Source organism: Macrotis lagotis, chromosome 1 (genome assembly GCF_037893015.1).
Source record: "Macrotis lagotis isolate mMagLag1 chromosome 1, bilby.v1.9.chrom.fasta, whole genome shotgun sequence".
Classification (NCBI taxonomy): domain Eukaryota; kingdom Metazoa; phylum Chordata; class Mammalia; order Peramelemorphia; family Peramelidae; genus Macrotis; species Macrotis lagotis.
The window spans coordinates 381,454,245-381,472,449 of record NC_133658.1 but is presented as its reverse complement, the minus strand read 5'-3'; the positions used below and the strand labels follow the sequence as shown (position 1 = coordinate 381,472,449).

The following is an 18,205-nucleotide window of genomic DNA, read 5'->3' as shown; positions in this document are numbered from 1 at the left end:
TATACTCCTTTCAATTGTTTTGATATTAGTACAATTCTCAAGCATTATAAATATCATCTTATCACATTAACTACAAACTTAAACCCTGTTCAAATACACTCCACTCAGCTCTACAATTATCAATACAATTCTCAAGAGCCATAAGCATCTTCACATCATAATCAATTTAGTATCATACCACCTCTCAAGAGTTATGAGGATCCATCAATTTATACTTAGAGAGTATTTCCTTTCAACTTTCCCCAAGAGAAATACAACTCTCAAGTGTTGCAAGTTAGATAGACAGTTTAATCTTTTTGGCTAACATTTTGTTCTTTCCATTTATTTTTGTACAGATCTCCTGAGTCTTGTATTTGAAGATTTAATTTTTCTGTTCAGTTCTGGTCTTTTTTATGAGGTAATTTGAAGTTCTCTATTTCATTGAAAGTCTATCTATTCCCATGAAAGCATATGCTGAAGTTTTGGGGTAATTCATCTTCTTTTTCAAAGATATAAGGAGAATTTTTCATGGTAATTTCCGGAATGGTATTGTTCAGTCTCTTTTGTTTTTCATAGTGTCTTCCAGGTAGATCAATGATTAATAAATTATGTCTCCAGGATCAATTTTCCAGGTTGATCTTTTTTTTTTTCCTAAGAAATACTTTACATTTTCCAATTGAATAATTTTGGTTTTAGATAAGTTGTTTTCTTTTTACAATTGGTAAAACTTTCTTTTAAAGGAGTTGTTTTCTTTTTTCCATTTTGAAAATTTTAGTTTTAAAGATATTGGTTTCTTTGGTCAGTTTTTCATAATTCTCCTGAATGTCATTCATTTCTTTTTTCCATTTTTCTTCTTATCTCTTCTTTGGTTTTTAAAATCTTTTTTTGAGTTCTTCCAAGAGACATTTTGAGACTTCAACCCAGATGGCAGAGAGAATTCAAGAATTTTCTTAAGCTCTCCAGAGTTTTTCCTTCAGAAATTATATTAATCCTAATTCTAAACAGATTTTTGGAGTGCCAGAACCCAAAGAAGAACAAAGTGAAACAACTTCCAGCAAAGTCTTTTATGAGAGTGTAGGAAATCATGTGTTTCTCCAAAGTAGAGGAGAGAAAGCTAGTACATGGGCAATGGGGTGAGGCAGGGTTTGATCTGCGCTTCTCATCTGTGAGAAAGTTCTCCAATGGAGGCTCTTGGAGTTGGAATTAGGCAGATTAGTGTCACAGCATGTGGACAGCAAGAGCTCCCAATACAGATGCCCCAGATCCCCATTCATTCTTCATGGCTAGACTGGACAGAGGGACATGGACAATGAACCTCTGGTGTTCCCAGCCCAGGGGGCCTAACCCAAGGATTAAGATACTTGTATCTGGGGAAGACAAGCCAGAGAGAGCCCTAGGCACTCACACTATTCCAAATAGATGAGAGAATGGTCAAATGGGATCTCCATCAGATTTCCAAAGAGTAACTATATGGAGTTCCTATCACTATTTTCCCTAGGCTAGTAAGCAAGTTTCTCAAAACTGAAAATTTGAAAACAGGCCCCTCTCCCCAATACTAGAACCTTGGGATACAGCCCAGGAACAAATCTCAAAACAAGTAAGAAAGTTCAGAAAAAAGCTGTGCTGTTAAAAGGCATTTTGGAGATAAGGACAGATAAAACACTATCTTAGAAAAGGACAACAGAAGATGTACTACATGTGAACCTACAGAGAAGAATAGGAAATGGTTTCTAGCCCAGAAAGACTAATAAAAAGAATTTCCAAAGGAATTTTATGTAAGATAAATTCATTACCTTGGAATAAAAATTTACAGAAGAAAACAAATCCTGTACAAATTCAGTTGGATAACTGAAAAGTAAAATGGATAAAATGGAATAGGAGATGTAAAAAGGTAACTGCAGAAAATGATTGCTTGAAGAATAGGCTGAAGCTGGGGGGCAGAGCCAAGATGGCGACAGAAGAACCTGTCCTAGATGTTTTCTCTCCATAATATTTCAAAAATAATAAAATTATGATTTTAATTAAATTTTTGAGAAGCAGAATTCACAGAGGGATCCAGTGAGGCAATTCCCCAGACCAAGGTGATGTAGAAAAATGTTGAAAGGTTCTGCTCCTCAGGGTAAAAGGGGAGGCCTGTCGAAGTGAAGGAAGTTCAGCCTCCTGGAGGTGGTTGCAGGGCACCTGGGAGCCTCAGCTCATGGCAGTGGGGACAGTTTCCTGACCTGCATACCTGGAAGCACTGGGCACAAATTGGAATATCAGCAGGGAACCTCTGCCAGAGGGGAGCATGTGAAGCCCATGCCTCAGGACATTCAGCAAGCAGCAGTGGCCTCTGAAGCCCAGATCCAAGAAAGGGAAGCAGGCAGAGCCTGTAAACAGGAGCCCCCAGGCAACTGAGCCTTGAGTGCTCAGCCTACCAAAGGTAAGGGAGTGGAGCGAGACTTATGAGGTCGGTCCTCTGTACCTGGAAAAGCATTCCGGGGTTCTGACCACATTCAGTTCCTGATCACAGTCTAGGCCACCCCATAGAACAGCCCCTTGGCAGAGGGGTGCACCTGTGGTCATCCACAGACTAGGAGGGAAGACAGAGATTCACACACTGAGATTCTTATAGAGGGGTGTCCCAATAATACTCAGAAGCTCTGGAAGCACTCCAGATCCATGCATAGGCTGGATAAATGAGTAAACAGAAAAAAAGAGGAACACCATTGAGAAATACATTGTCTATGATCCCAAGACAGATCAAAATACTCAATCTTAATATGAGGAAGTATATGCTTCTGCATCTAAAAACTCAAGAAAAATCAAAATTGGGCTCAGGCTATGACAGAGCTCAAAAAAGATTTTGAAAATCAAGTAAGGGAGATAGAAGAAAAATTGGGAAAAGAAATGAGAGAGATACAGGAAAAACATGAAAAAGAAGTCAGCAGCTTATTCAAGGAAATCCAACAAAATGCTGAAGAAAATAACATGTTAAAAACCAGCATAAATCAAATGGAAAAAAGCAGTTCAAAAAGTTATTGAAGAGAAGAATGCTTTAAAAAGCAGAATTGGCCAGATGGAAAAAGAAATAAGAAAAATCTCTGAGGAAAAACCAATGTAGAATGTAGAATGGAGCTAAAGAAAGCTGTTGACTTTATGAGAAGTCAAGACACAATCTTCAACATCAAAAGAATGAAAAATTAGAAGAAAATGTGAAACATCTCATTGAAAAATCAACTGATCTGGGAAATAAATTCAGGAAAGATAATTTAAAAATTATTGGGATACCTGAAAGTCATGATCAGGAAATGTACCTTGACCTCATTGTTAAAAAATTCCTACAGGAAAATTGCTCAGGTATCCTAGAAGCAGAAGCAAAGTAGAAATTGAGAGAATCCACGAATCTCCCCCTGAAAGAGATCCAAAAACAAAAAAAAAAAAAACCAACTCCAAGTAACATTATAACCAAGTTCCAGAACTCCCAAGTCAAAGAGAAAATATTACAAGCAGCTAGAAGGACACAATTCAAATATCTTGGAGCTGCAGTCAGTATCACACAGGACTTAGCAGTAACTACATTAAGGGCTCATAGGGCTTGGAATATAATATTCTGGAAGGCAAAAGAGCTTAGAATGCAACTGAGAATCAACTACCCAGCAAAACTGAACATCCTCTAATAAAGGGAAAAGATGTACTTTAAATGAACCAAGGGAATTTCAATTGTTCCTGTTGAAACAACCAGAGCTGAACAGAAAGTTTGATCTTCAAATATAGGACTCAAGTGAAGCATAGAGAGTGGAGGAGAAGGGGAAACTCTGACTAACTTAATGATGTTGAACTGCATGTGTTCCTGCATAGAAAAATAATATTGATAATACTCATATGAAATTTCTCATTTAATAGAGCAGGTAGAATTAGCTTTTATAAATGAATCACGCTCTTCAGCCGCCATGGAGGACGTGAACGAGTACAGCAACATGGAGGAGTTCGGCGAGGGCTCCAAGATCAACACGAGCAAGAACCAGCAGGATGACGGTAAAATGTTTATTGGAGGGCTGAGCTGGGACATGAGCAAGAAGGACCTGACCGAGTACCTGTCGCGCTTCGGAGAGGTGGTGGACTGCATGATCAAGAGGGTCCCCGTCACGGGCCGGTGGCGGGGCTTTGGCTTCGTGCTCTTCAAGGACGCGGCCAGCGTGGACAAGGTCCTGGAGCTGAAGGAGCACAAGCTGGATGGCAAGTTGATAGACCCCAAGCCCGCCAAGGCGCTGAAGGGCAAGGAGCCCCCCAAGAAAGTGTTTGTTGGCAGACTGAACCCAGACACGGACACGTCCGAGGAGCAGATCAAGGAGTACTTCGGGGCCTTCGGAGAGATTGAGAATATCGAGTTTCCTATGGACACAAAGACAAACGAAAGGAGAGGATTTTGTTTTATAAAGTATACAGATGAAGAACCAGTAAAGAAATTGTTAGAAAACAGATACCATCAGATTGGCTCTGGGAAGTGTGAAATCAAAGTTGGCCAGTCCAAAGAGGTATACAGGAAGCAGCAGCAGCAGCAACAGAAAGGAGGGAGGGCTGGCCGAGGTGGGACTAGGGGTTGTGGCCGAGGTCAGGGCCAAAACTGGAATCAAGGATATAATAACTATTATGATCAAGGATATGGAAATTACAATAGTGCCTATGGTGGTGATCAAAACTATAGTGGCTATGGTGGATATGATTATACTGGGTATAACTATGGGAACTATGGATATGGACAGGGATATGCAGACTACAGTGGTCAACAAAGCACGTATGGCAAAGCATCCCGAGGGGGTGGTAATCACCAAAACAATTACCAGCCATATTAGAAGAAGACTGGAGAAGACAGGTGCAGATGCATGCTCCATCAGCCTGTCTTACAGGATGACAGCATTGAATGGAGAGAGTGGTCTTCTATTGATCTGAGATAACTATTTTGTAAAAGACTTTTAGTGTACATGACACAACCGTGTCCAATTGTATATAGCAGCGGATTTAGTTTTCTTGTTTTTGCTTTGTCCTTTTCCATCTGTGTTATGACAAATATGGGTTTGTGTTTATACAAATTTTATTTGTATAATGTCATGTTAAATGATTCTCAAAAATAAATTACTTGTGATTGTTAAAAAAATAAATGAATCACAGGAGAGAGCTGAATTTGAAAATATAATATATTGTGAAAATGGAGTCAATGGCTAAAAGGGAAATATAATGGCAGTAAGAAAAAGGAGAGGTGGAATAAGCTAAGATGTTTAATATAATAGGATTTGTTTTTATTATTTCAGTGAGCTATTGCAATGCTATGGAAGTGGGGGAAGGTGAGGGGGAATGAGGGAACCTTTGCTCTCATCAGAGGTGGCTCCTAGAGGAAACACCATATATACTCAAAAGGGGTATAGACATCTAGAGTAAAAAGGAGAGAAGGGTGACAGGGGGAAGGGGGGATATGAATGGTGGAGGAGAGGGTGGACCATGGGGGATACTGGTCAGATATAACATATTTTCTTTTTTACTTCTTGCAAGGGGCTGGGATTGGGTGGCCTGTCTGTGACCACAGTGCCAGGTGGTTACTGGGCCTTAAGAATGGTATGTGGGCTCAGGGCCTCTTGGGCCCAGGGGAGTGATAAGTCTGCTATGCCACTTGGCTACCCTACAGCACATTTTAGAAGAGGGACAGAGTTAAAGGAGAGAGAAAGTATAATATATGGTAGTTGGGAGCTATGAATAGAGGGAGATGTGATCAGCAAAGTCAATGGAATTGTGGAAAAATATGGAACTAGGTTTGGTGATGGACTTATCCACCCACAATAGAGCTGGTGGTGTTGGAACACAGACTGAAGCACATATTAAAACATTTTTTATTTATATATTTTTTCTCTTTCCTTTACTTTATTGCTCATGAATGACGATATTTTTTGGCAGAGAGGGGGGTATTATATCTACTCTTGAACAAGAACATTTTTATAATGTATAAAAAAGTCATTTTTAAAAACACTGAGGTCATTATATTACATTCAAAATGTGTTACACCTACATCATCATACTCATTAAGATGGGTGAGTAATTCATGCTTAGGGATCCCCGTGAGCCCCATTTTGCCTTAGTTTTCAAAATGTAATAATTTCTATGTTTTTTATTTTTATTTATTTTGTTAAATATTTCCCAATTATATTATAATCTAGTTTGAGTGACACATGGGAGTGTTGCCAGTAACCATGTATTTGACATTACAATTTTACATAGACTTCGTACAGATTTTAAAATTACCGTCTTAAATTTATTTTTTTTTATTTCTTCTTTTGTGTTCTATTTTTTTCTATCATTTGAACTTCCTGGACTCTTCCAAGAAAACTTTTTGACTTGGGGGAAAGAGGAAGAAATATCTAGTCAATAAGTGAAGTCTAACCAGGAGGACAAACTTTATCATAGAATTTTAACATTGTAAGAAACTTGAGAGATAATCCGCAAACTATATGATCTAAGTGAGAAAACTAAGGCTTAAAAAATTTACATGACTTTCTCTGTGTGACAGATTTGGGACTGTAAAATTCATAGTAATATGGTATGTAACTTAAGACAGACATATTTTTAAAATGCTGTAATAGTAATCTCAGAGACATTAACATGGAAATATTTCGTGAAAATTGTTTTTATTTTGTATGAAGAGATGGCATGATTGAATGAGATATTTGTAGACTGCTTTAACACAATGCCTAACACATAGCAAGGATTGAATAAATTTTGTTTATTCTCTTAAAATAAAGGATACGCTGAGTCTAATGGAGTCTAATGACTCCATGAGACACCAAAGAAAAATTAAACAAAATAACAAAAATGAAAATAGAAAATGAAAAATAGAAGAAAAAGTAAAATGCTTCATTGGAAAACAACTGACTTGAATAATAGATCCAGAAGATAAAATTTAAGAATTATTGGACTATATGAAAACCATGACCTAAAAAAAGAGCCTGAATAGCATTCTTCAGGAAATCATCAAGGAAAACTACTCTGATATTCTCCTGGAACCAGAGGGCAAAATAATCATTGAAAACATTGACTGATCAATTTATGGCCATCCACTCAGGCTAAGTATACTCCCTCTAATAGAATTATGATTCTCAATAGTTTTGAGGATTTTCTTCCCGTGAAGGGATGTAACCTGTTTAATCTTATTGAATAGCAGTCTTTTTCTTTTTCACTGATTATTTTTCATGAATCCCTTGTGTCTTCTGTAGATGATCAAATTTTCTGTTCAGATTAGGTCTTTTCATCAGGAAACAAAAGGTCTTTTCAGTCACTTATAATGAAGATATGTATATAAGTTTATATTGATGGGATGATTCAAAGAAATTTGGCAATAACAAAGGGGAATTATAATAAAACATGGGAAAGGGGGACGCTGAATGGGATAAAATACAACCATGAAGTAGTACAAAGGATCTATTGCAGTAGAGGGAAAGAAAGGAGGGAATGAGAACTGCTTGAATATTATTGCCGTTCCATTTGGCTCAAAGGGGAAATAATATGTACACTAAGTTGTATTTAGAAATTATCTTATCAAGGGTGGCTAAGTAGAGCATTGGATAGAGCACCATTCCTGGAGTCAGGAGTACCTGAGTACAAATTCAGCTTCAAACACTAAATAATTAACTAGCTGTGTGGCCTTGGGCAAGTCACTTTCAAAAACCTAAAAAAAATTTAAAAAAGAAATTATCTTATCCTTCAGTCATTAGGAGGGGAAATGGGGGGAAGGAAGAAAAGAGGGATTAATCTTAGGGAGAGAAGGGAAAGGAGAAAAGGGAAAGAGGAAAGAAAAGGGAGAGAGTCTGATTTGAGTTGGTTTCATGGGAAAAAACACTATAACAGATAAACATTTGGTAAATTTGATTTAAAATAGAAGGAGGAAAACCAAAATAACTGCAAAAAAAATGAAAAAAGTGAATTCACCACCAATGAGGAGGAAATAAAAATAATAATTTGGAGCTATTTTACCCAACTGAATGCCAATAAAATTAAGAATCTTAGAGAAATGGATGCATGTTTATAAAAATATAAATTGACCAGATTAAAAGAAGAGGAAATAACTCCTTTTTCAGAAAACATAATTGAAAAAGTCATCAAGGAACTTCCTAAGAAAAATATCTCAAGGACCAGATGAATTCACAAAAGAATTCTACCAAACTTTTAAAGATCAATTAATACCAGTTCTATATAAACTGTTTGAAAATAATAAAGAAGTTCTGCCAGATTCCTTCTATGACACCAATATACTACTGATATCTAGACCAAGAAGAGTAAAAGTAGAGAATGAAAATTTTAGATCAATTTCTGTAATGAATTTAGATCAAGAAATTTTAACTAAAATATTAGCAAAATGATAACAACATTAGAACAATCCCCTATGATCAAATAGGATTAATCTCAGGAATGTAAGCTTGATTCAATAGTAAGAAAACTATCAGCATAACTGATATAAATAATAAATCTAAGCTCATAGGGCAGCTAGGGGGAACAGTGGCCTTACAGTTAGGAGGACAGGAGTCTGATCCAACCTCAGACACTTGAATCTTACTAACTTTATGATCTTGAACAAGTCACTTAACCCTGACTGCCTCTTAGCCAGAGTCATCTCCAGTTGTCCTGTTTCACATATGCCCATTGGAACCAGATGATTTGGAGAAGAAAGTGAGGCTGGTGACTTGGCTCAGCAACCCCTCACTCAGATTCAGTTTATGTGCTTGTCATGGCACCAAACCTAAGAAAAATCATACGATTATTTCAATTGATGCCAAAAAATATTTTGAGAAAGCAAATTAAAAGTTAATTTTACTTAAAATAGTAGTGAAGATAAGAACAAATGGAGTGTTCCTTAAAATAATAAACAATATCTATTTAAAACTACTAAAAGGCATTATATGTAATGGAGATAAACTAGAAGCCTTCCCAAAAAATTTCAGTAGTGAAACAAGGATGCCTGTTAACACCACCACTATTCACTATCATAATAGATATGTTAGCTTTAGCAATGAGAGAAGACAAAAGAAATTGCAGAAATTAGAATAGGAAATGAAGAAATAAACTCTCACTCTTTGTAGATGAAATGATTTAGAGCATCCTCAAAAATCATCTAAAAACTCCATGAAAAATTAGCAACTTTAGTAAAGCTGGAGGATATAAAATAAACACACATAAATCATCAGTCTTTATATTATCAAGACATAGCAGCAAGACATAAAAAGAGAAATTCCGTTTAAAATAACTATGGATTGGACAGCTAGGTGGCACAGTGGATAGAGCACTGGCCCTGGAGTCAAGAAGACCTGAGTTCACATCTGGCCTCAGGCACTTAATAATTACATAGTTGTGTGATCTTAGGCAAGTCACTTAACCCCATTTCCTTGAAAAAAACAAAAACATAAAAATAAATAAAATAACTGTGGACAACAAAAAATCCATCAAAGTCTACCTGAAAATACAAACTCAGAAGATATAGGGAAACAGCTATGAGACAGTTTCCACTCAAATAAAATCAGGTCCAAAGAACAGGACAAATGTTCATTGCTTATGGGTAGGCTGAGCTAATATAATAAAATGGCAATTTTACGGTTATTAAATTGCTTATTCAGTGTCATATCAAAAAAAAACTAACAAAACATTATTCTATTGAGCTAGAAAAAAATAGTACAGAAATTCATATGAAGGAACATAAGTTAAAGAATATCAAAATTAATGGAAAAAATTCTAAAGGAAGGTGTCCTGGACATATCAAATATAATATTATATTAAAGCACCAGTGATCAAAAATGTTTGACACTGGTTAAGGAAGTAGATCACTGGAATACATTCAGGTACAAAATAAATAGTAGTAAATTACTGTAGTAATCTTTTGTTAATAAACTCAAAGACACCAACTTCTGGGATAATATTATATTCTGGAAAATTGAGGATACTATGGAAAAAACTTCTGGAAAATTGAGGATAATAAGGCAAAAAACAGACATTGATGACCATTTCACACCCTATGTCAAGGTGAGATCGAAATAAGTACGGATTTAACACAAACCTTGATACCATAAACCAATTAGGAGAACAGGGTAGAGTTTATCTGTAAGATCTGTGGAAAGGGGAGTAATTTATCATCCAAGAAGAGATAGATGACATTAAAAATACAAAATGGCTAATTTTGATTATATTACATTGAAAAGCTTTTACACAAATAAGACCAGGATTAAAGGGAATGCAGTAAGTGGGGAAATATTTTTAACAGGTAGTTTTTTCTGATAAAGGACCCGTTTCTAAAATGTATGGTGAAGTGAGTCAAATTTATGTGATTATGTCATTCCCCAATTGAAAAATGGTCAAAGGATATGAAAAGGCTATTCTTTGATGAAGAAATTTAAGTTATGTATAGTCAACTGAAAAAAATTTTAAGTCATTTTTGATTAGAGAAATGGAAAGTAAAACAACTCTTCAATATCACCTGACCCAAATCAGATTCACCAATATGAGTAAAAAGGAAACTGATCTACATTGGAATGGAAGTGGGGAAAATAGGACACTGATGCATTGTTGGTGGAATTGTGAACAAATCCAGTGCTTCCAGAGAGCAATTTGGAGCTATGCCCAAAGGGAAATAAAATAGTGCATACACTTTGATCCAGCAAAGCTACATATCTCAAAGAGATCAAAAAAAGGGTAAAAAAAACCCTACATGTACAAAAATAATTTTGGCAGATCTTTTAATAGTGGTAATGAATTGAAAATTGTGTTATATGAATTTGATAGAGAACTGTTGTTCTATAAGAAATCATGAGAAATGGTACAGCAGAATATTCTGGAAAACCTAACATGACTTGATTCTGAGTGAAGTGTGCAGAATCAGAAGAACACTCTTAACATTATAAGCAACATTTTGTGATGATCTATTATGATGGATTCTAAAAGATTATGTGATGGAAAATATATCCTTATCTAGTGAAGAACTATGTAGTTTAAATGCAGAAAGTATTTAACCTTCAATTTTTAAAAGTTGCCTTCTACATTTTTCCGTTTTGCATTTTTTTTACTTTTTTGATTTGATTCTTCTTTCACAACATAATTCATATGAATATATGTTTAACCTAGTAATATTCATATCGGCTTTATTAGATTGCTTTCTTTCAGAGGGAGGAGGATAGAGGGGAGGGAGGGAGAGAAAAATGAAACACAAAACCTTACATAACATGATTATTGAAAAATATCTTTGCATGTACTTTGAAAAATAAATTATACAATGTTAAAAAGAGTACTTTTTGGATTTGAGACAAATGCGTAATTCACTTTTGAGGCATCATATAGAGGTTACTGCTTTCCTCTTCTGAGATGGTGGTTTTATTTTCCTTTTTATAAGGTAGCTAGGTGGTGCAGTGGATAGAGCATTGGTCTTGAAGTCAGGAGGAGGGGAATTTGATTCTGACCTCAAACACTTGACACTTACTAACTGTAACTTACTAACTTACTAACTTGGAAAAGGCACTTAAAGCTGATTGGCCATCTTCAGTCATCCTGGATAATATCTGGCCACTGGACTCAGATGACTCTTAAGGAGAAAGTGACTTAGCACAGCACCTCCTCACCCAAATCCAATTCACATGTTGGTAATGGCAGCATCTTCCCTATCAAAATAGTAGCTTTCTATGGTTACCATTCTTTTTGTATTTTGGGTTCATTTTGATAGTTGAGCTATTTTCCTGGGCAATGGGGTCTAATGTGTCAAAGTTTTGATATTGGGGTCTAGGATTCTAATCCTTGATTTCCTGCTTTGGTGCTCTCAGATTGTTCTTGTATTAGGTAAACCCAATCCAGTACCACCTGCTGCACCAGCATTCACAGACTGTCTCATTACAAATTGGTATTGGACTTTGCTAGTCTGCTGTACAGTTGGCCTCTGGTTGGAACTTGCATTTTCCTAAGACTAAGAGCCTTCTGTTGATTTCCCAGCTCTCAGGTCTACATTGAGCTACACTCTCTTGTATCCACCTGTGTCACAACTTTGCTGAAATTCCACCAAGATATCATCAGTTGATGGGCAGCTAGGAGGTGCAGTGGATAAAGCACTGGCCCTGGAGTCAGGAGTACCTGGGTTCAAATCCAGTCTCAGACATTTAATAATTACCTAGCCTTGTGGCCTTGGACAAGCCACTTAACCCCATTGCCTTGCAAAAACCTAACAAAAAGATATCAGTTGAAAAGCTGTTACACTCTGTTTTTTTCTGGATTCTGTCACTTTATGGTCTGTTTATAACCATCATTTAAAGTTGTTTCAGGCAAAGCTTCAGGGGCTTCCTAGCTTCGTGCTACTATCTTGCCTCCTCCCAAGAAATGTCCTCATTGATTTTATTTGTTCAAAAACATTTTAATTTAATTCAATCAACATTATTCATTTTGCATTTTATAATTTCTCTATCTCTTGTTTGGTCATAAACTAGGAAGCTTTTACTCTTTCCCATACCTCCCATTGCCTTTTCAGAGGTGATTTCCACCTACTCCATTTGCTTATTGTATTCATTTCCTTAGGTGTATGTTATCTCTAAAATTACAAGGCAGGTTTCTTGATTTCGCTTTTCTTTCCATCCCAATGGTTGACATGGTGCCTGATGTGATAAGCATTGATAAATGTTTGGGATTAATTGATTGAGTAGCCTCTCTACTGCCTTCCCAATACTTCACATCTTCATTCAAAGTGTTGATCCTTATTCAATTGACGGTGATTGGCAGGATGACTAGTATTGGCTGTTTTAGAAATGATCCCTGGCTTAGGAGCTTAGTCAACCCTTAAAAATCCTTCCATTTTATATTTCTCTCTCTTTCTCCAGGCTTTCTTAAATATCTTCATGTCAATTATGTGACCATCTATAAAGATGGAGCAAAATAAGTTATTATATTGACATTGACTGTCTCTTTACTTCTTTCCTCTGGGGAAACACCATTATATTCCAGCAAAATAATTCAAAAAGGAAAAAATTTATAATAGTTTTACTTCAAAAAGACATTAAATTCTATAAAACCCATTTTTTTTTAATTCTGGGGAACCTCTAGTCTCCATTACTTCTGTTATTATTGTTATTGCCCTTCATTCTGGAAGAAGATCAGGACAATAGGGAGTTGATGTTGTGATATGCAAATGAGTTGGATTTAAAGGAGGGAATACTGTGCAAAGTCTCCAGTCTCCTTCATTTTCTCCTCCAATGCCATCTGGTTACAAAGGCTAGATATGAAGAAGGATGACTAGAGATGACTTTCAGTAGCTTTCCCAATTTACAGTTTGACTGTGGCAGTGCAAAATTTGTCACTAAGTTAAGTAGGACAGAATTGAGGCAAAGAAGTCAAGAATGACCACTTTTAAAAAAGAAGTACTCTTTGTAAGGTAATACCCTTAATATATCTCAATGATTAAGGCAGATGAGAAAGAATAAAACCTGGAAACTCTTTTGCATAATCGAAAAAATTGATTGATTGGCTCTTATCCTTCATTATCAAACACAAAAATGATATCATCATGTTAGAGTTTATTTAAAGTGTGTCCAACAGTGACTTATCAGACCTGAGCTTGGAATCCTCTGCCACAAGTCAGACACAAATTGTTTATATGAATACCTAGGGTCATTATTCTGAAATTATATATCCCATGATTCCTTTGAGCTGCTTCCATTCTGATTTGCTCATAGAGCAGAACATTGTTTCTGATGAAAGCATGCCATGCTGGATGGCCCTGTGCCAGTGATTCCCATGCTTGAGAAAGGACCTCTATATCTGGTATCTTCTTCTGTCAGGTGATCTTTAGAATTTTCCCAAGACAATTTAAATAGAAGAAATTCAGTTTCCTGGCATGGCACAGGTAGACTGTCCAAGTTTCACAGGCATACAGCAATGAGGTAAGCACAACAGCTCTGTGGACCTTCAGTTTGGTAATCAGTGTAATACTTCTTCTCTCATACACTTTCTTTGGGAGCCTACTAAATACTGAAACTAGCTCTGACAATGCATGTATCATTCTCATTATCAATGTGTACCTCCTTGGAAAGGACACTGTCAAAGTAAGTGAACTTACCCATGGTATTCACAAGTTTGCCTTTTACTGTAATGTATGGTTCCACATATGGATGGTGTGAAGCACCTTTGTTTACTTGGTGAGAGAATTGATTCATACTCTGTTGCATCTCAGCTTCAGAGACTGAATTGATTGCAAAATCATCTGCAAACAGAAAGCCATGGACCAACACTCTGGTCTTGACCTTTTCAAGTTGAAGTATTTACTAGCAGAGCTTTAATGACCTTGATGCTCTTTATCCTCAGTGAAGGCATTTGATAACATGGCTGAAACTATCATGCTAAAAAACATGAGAGTGGAGGTAGTTTAGGTGGCACAGTGAATAGAGCACTGGCCCTGTAGTCAGGAGGTCCTGAGTTCAAATACAGCCTTAGACATTTACCAATTACCTAACTGTGTGATCATGGGTAAGTCACTTTACCCCCATTGCCTAGTATAAAAAAACAACTAAAAAAAGCATGAGCATGAGAACATAGCCTTGTTTCACTCCATTGCTGACCAGGAAAGCATGAGTGTATCATCTATTATCCACAAGCCATGCAAGGATACCATCATGAAATTGATGTACAATACTAATGGACTTCTTCAGGCAATCAAATTTTGACATAATTTTCCATAAGCCCACATGATTTAAGGATCAAAGATCTTGGTAAACTCTACAAATAATGTATATAGACTTCTGTTCTGCTCTTGGCATTTTTCCTGAAGTTGTCCAGCAGCAAATGTCTTATTTACTACAACCTTTCTGAAGCCAAACTGGCTCTCAGGTAGGTGATGGTCTTCCAAGAGAAGAATCAATCTATAGAAGAGTATTCTGGCAAGATTCTTACCAGAAATAACTAAAAGAGAAAAAACTGTTATGATAGTCCCAGGACAATCTATTTCCTTTTCCTTTATAGAAATGGACAATGGAGATATCTTTGAATTCCTGTGGGATAATCTCTTTATGCCATGTAACCTGGAAAATTTCAGCAAGCTTTTGTATGAGCAGTGGACCCTCAATCTTATAAATAACAGTTTGAATAAGAATCAGTACCAGGTGTTTTGCCAAATGAAATGAGTCTAATGGTATTCAAAATCTCATCAACTGGAGCTTCAGCTAGTGAAATATTTATTTCAATATGAGATAAACTTTAAGTGGCTTATACATTGATTGAAAAGTGTGTGATAAGAACACCATAGAAGTGTTCAACCCATCTCTCTAGGATAAAGCCCCTATCACTAATCAATGTGACTTCATCAACACTGAGTAGTTGAGATGCCCCATAAATAGCCTTCAGGGGATCATAAAAATCCTTTAGATTTCACTTTCTCCATAAAACTGAATTTCATCTGACTTCTTACTGAGTCAGGAATGCTGCATCTCTCAAAACTTCACTTGTACTTTATTTTTGATGGAATTAAATACTGCCCTCTTAGAAATGGATGAGCTTGCTTTTATACTCTGTGGAATTCTCATTTTTCATTTAGCATCTTCTATATTTCCCCATCACTTTCATCAAAACAATGTTGATGTTTGAGAGTGGTCTGATCCAGATGAGCAAATGCTGTGCTCAAAATCTCTAAAAGACTCCCATCTTTTTTGCTCCACTATTGTCAACTGTGTGTTGACTCAACTTTCCCTCTAGGTTAATAGCAAATTGTTCCTACTCAGAGAAGCACTCAAAGGTCTTGAGATTAATTCTTTTGGTAGTCACTTTGTCTTGGGGCCACCTCTTTGTCTGAATATGTATAAATAGCTTGGAGAGGATGAGTCTGTAATCAGTATAGCATTTTGAACACTGCCTTTGTCACTCTTACATCCTGTCTGTCTCTTTTCCTTACAATCACATAGTCCACTAGATGTTAGTATTTGCTGTGAGGATGTATTAAAGAAGTTTTATTGCATTTAAGTAAATGGAAGACAGTATTTGTGAGGAGAAAATTGGGGGATCTATAAGTCTTACTGTTAATGTTTCTAACTCCATTCCACCCAAGGATTCCTTGCCTTTTCTGGTAGTCTGACCTTACTCTAGGTTTAAAGTCACTCAGAATTATAGCTTTATCCTCTTTTGGTACATTGATGATAAGGATTCCCAGGTTTTCATAAATTTTTTCTTTGAAGTCATCAGGACTCATCATGGTGGGAGGATAGGCACTGATGATAGTGGCTTGGCATTTTCCTTCAAGCAATAATCTCAATGTCATGAGCCTTTTGGTTGACATTCAAGCTTATTGACTAGATTAGTTTTTTTTAATTGTAAAACCTTGCCCCAGCTTCCCACCACTCCGAAAAAAATATGTATCCAGCTCCAACCTCAAAATCTGGCATGAATTTGAAAGTCTTGATTCACTCAGGATTGTTATTTGAATATACCATTCATCTTTCAGGTCTAATGGATCTTGTATTGTTTATAAGTGCTCACATTCCATGAGCTGATGGTTAGTGGAACCTTCTTTGAAATAATCTTTGTACATTTTTTGTGTTTTGAATGCAGGATGAGATCCCTACCTGCCACAGTAATCATGCCAGAGTTGTGTAATCAGACAATTTTGAGGGCACTTTTTCTAGCCCCTTCCTTATACCAGGATGTAAGCAGTGCAGTCCTTTAAAAAACTCTTCAGACACCAGCAGGACTGAAAAATCCTAGTACTTCTTTCAGTGAGGCAATGATTCTGTAACTTAGCCACTTATTTGCAGGGTTGTGACTACAAGTTCTCAGTGTATTCACACTTGCTTCTTCATCACCTGCCTGTCACCACAGAACTTTGAGATAGGAACTGAAATGATTAATGAGTAAATTGGATTTAAATGAGATATAGTTGAATGATGTCCTTGTTCTCTCTCTTCTAGTCATCATTGTCCAGTGGCACAACAAAGTCAAGACACCTTGTATTTGCTCTAAATTCAGTGGATGACTTTGGTATTTTCAATGTCTAACCAAGCTCTAAGCCCTTCATAATGCCTGCATAAGTTGGCTTCATAATAATTGCAACAAATTGCTCTTATCCATCCATTCTATTAATGGAAGATTTGACATGCTTGGGGTAGACAACCCCTCCGCCCACACACACACAACTCAATATGGGTTTGAGATCCCTCAGTTATATTCAATCTGGTTTAGTCCATCAACTGAAATAATTTACTAGTTTATGACTGCTGTGCATACTACAGTTTCTTGGAGTCACAGGAGAATTTTAGGTAGTGGAAAGCAGCCCTGAAAAAGGACTTGGCAGCTTTCACACCAGAGGTATTAGTCTTCTTTGAATATACCCTAAATCTCTCAAAAAATTATCATGGGAGAAGAATTATTTCTGATAAAAATATAAACAATCATTATTTGAATTCATTCTGAACCAAACAGGGCCGGGTTTAGCCTGAAGTCCATTATTGTTCAATCGAGGAGAGGCAGAGTGACCTGGGACCTGTAAACACCAAGAAATTTTTCTAGGTCTTTGAGCAGAGAATACACAAGTATGAGAAGAAAAGGAGAAAGATGAGAGAGAGAGAGAGAGAGAGAGAGAGAGAGAGAGAGAGAGAGAGAGAGAGGAGAAAAGGAAAGAAAGGAACTATACAAAACTTAATCTTATAAAAACTTGTGCCTAGGTGGCACAGTAGATAGAACGATAGAACACCAACTTAGGAGTCAGGAGAACCTGAGTTCAAATCTAGTCTCAGACATTTACTAGATGTGAGATCTTGGCCAGGGCAATTAACTCTGATTATCTTGCATCCAGGGCCATCTCCAGTTGTTCTGATTCATATCTTGCCACTGGTCCCAGATGACTCTGAAGGGGAAAATGAGATTGATGACAGGCCAGCCGTCCTTCACTCAAATCCAGTTTATGTGCTTATCATGGCATCACCTCCCTGATGTCATGGTTCTCTTCAAAAACAAAGGACTGGAACAGCTAGGTGGTATTCAAATCTGACCGGAGGTATTTAATAATTAGCTGTATGACCTTCAGCAAGTGACTTCACCCCATTACCTTGCAAAAGCAACAGCAGCAACAACAAAAGCAAAGGACATCAACTACAACCCTTTTAAGGAAAAAAGGTTTAGGAAAAACTAAGAAGCAAATTAAAAATTGTGTTATGTATTATTGAAACTAAAATCCATGTAAACATAAAATAATATTTATTTTTATAAA

General features: G+C 36.6%; 1 pseudogene; it reads left to right on the top strand.

The window, feature by feature from the left end:
• The first annotated feature begins 3,908 nt into the window (after positions 1-3,908).
• LOC141518093 (heterogeneous nuclear ribonucleoprotein D-like pseudogene) lies at positions 3,909-4,856 on the top strand (annotated as a pseudogene).
• Positions 4,857-18,205: the final 13,349 nt, after the last annotated feature.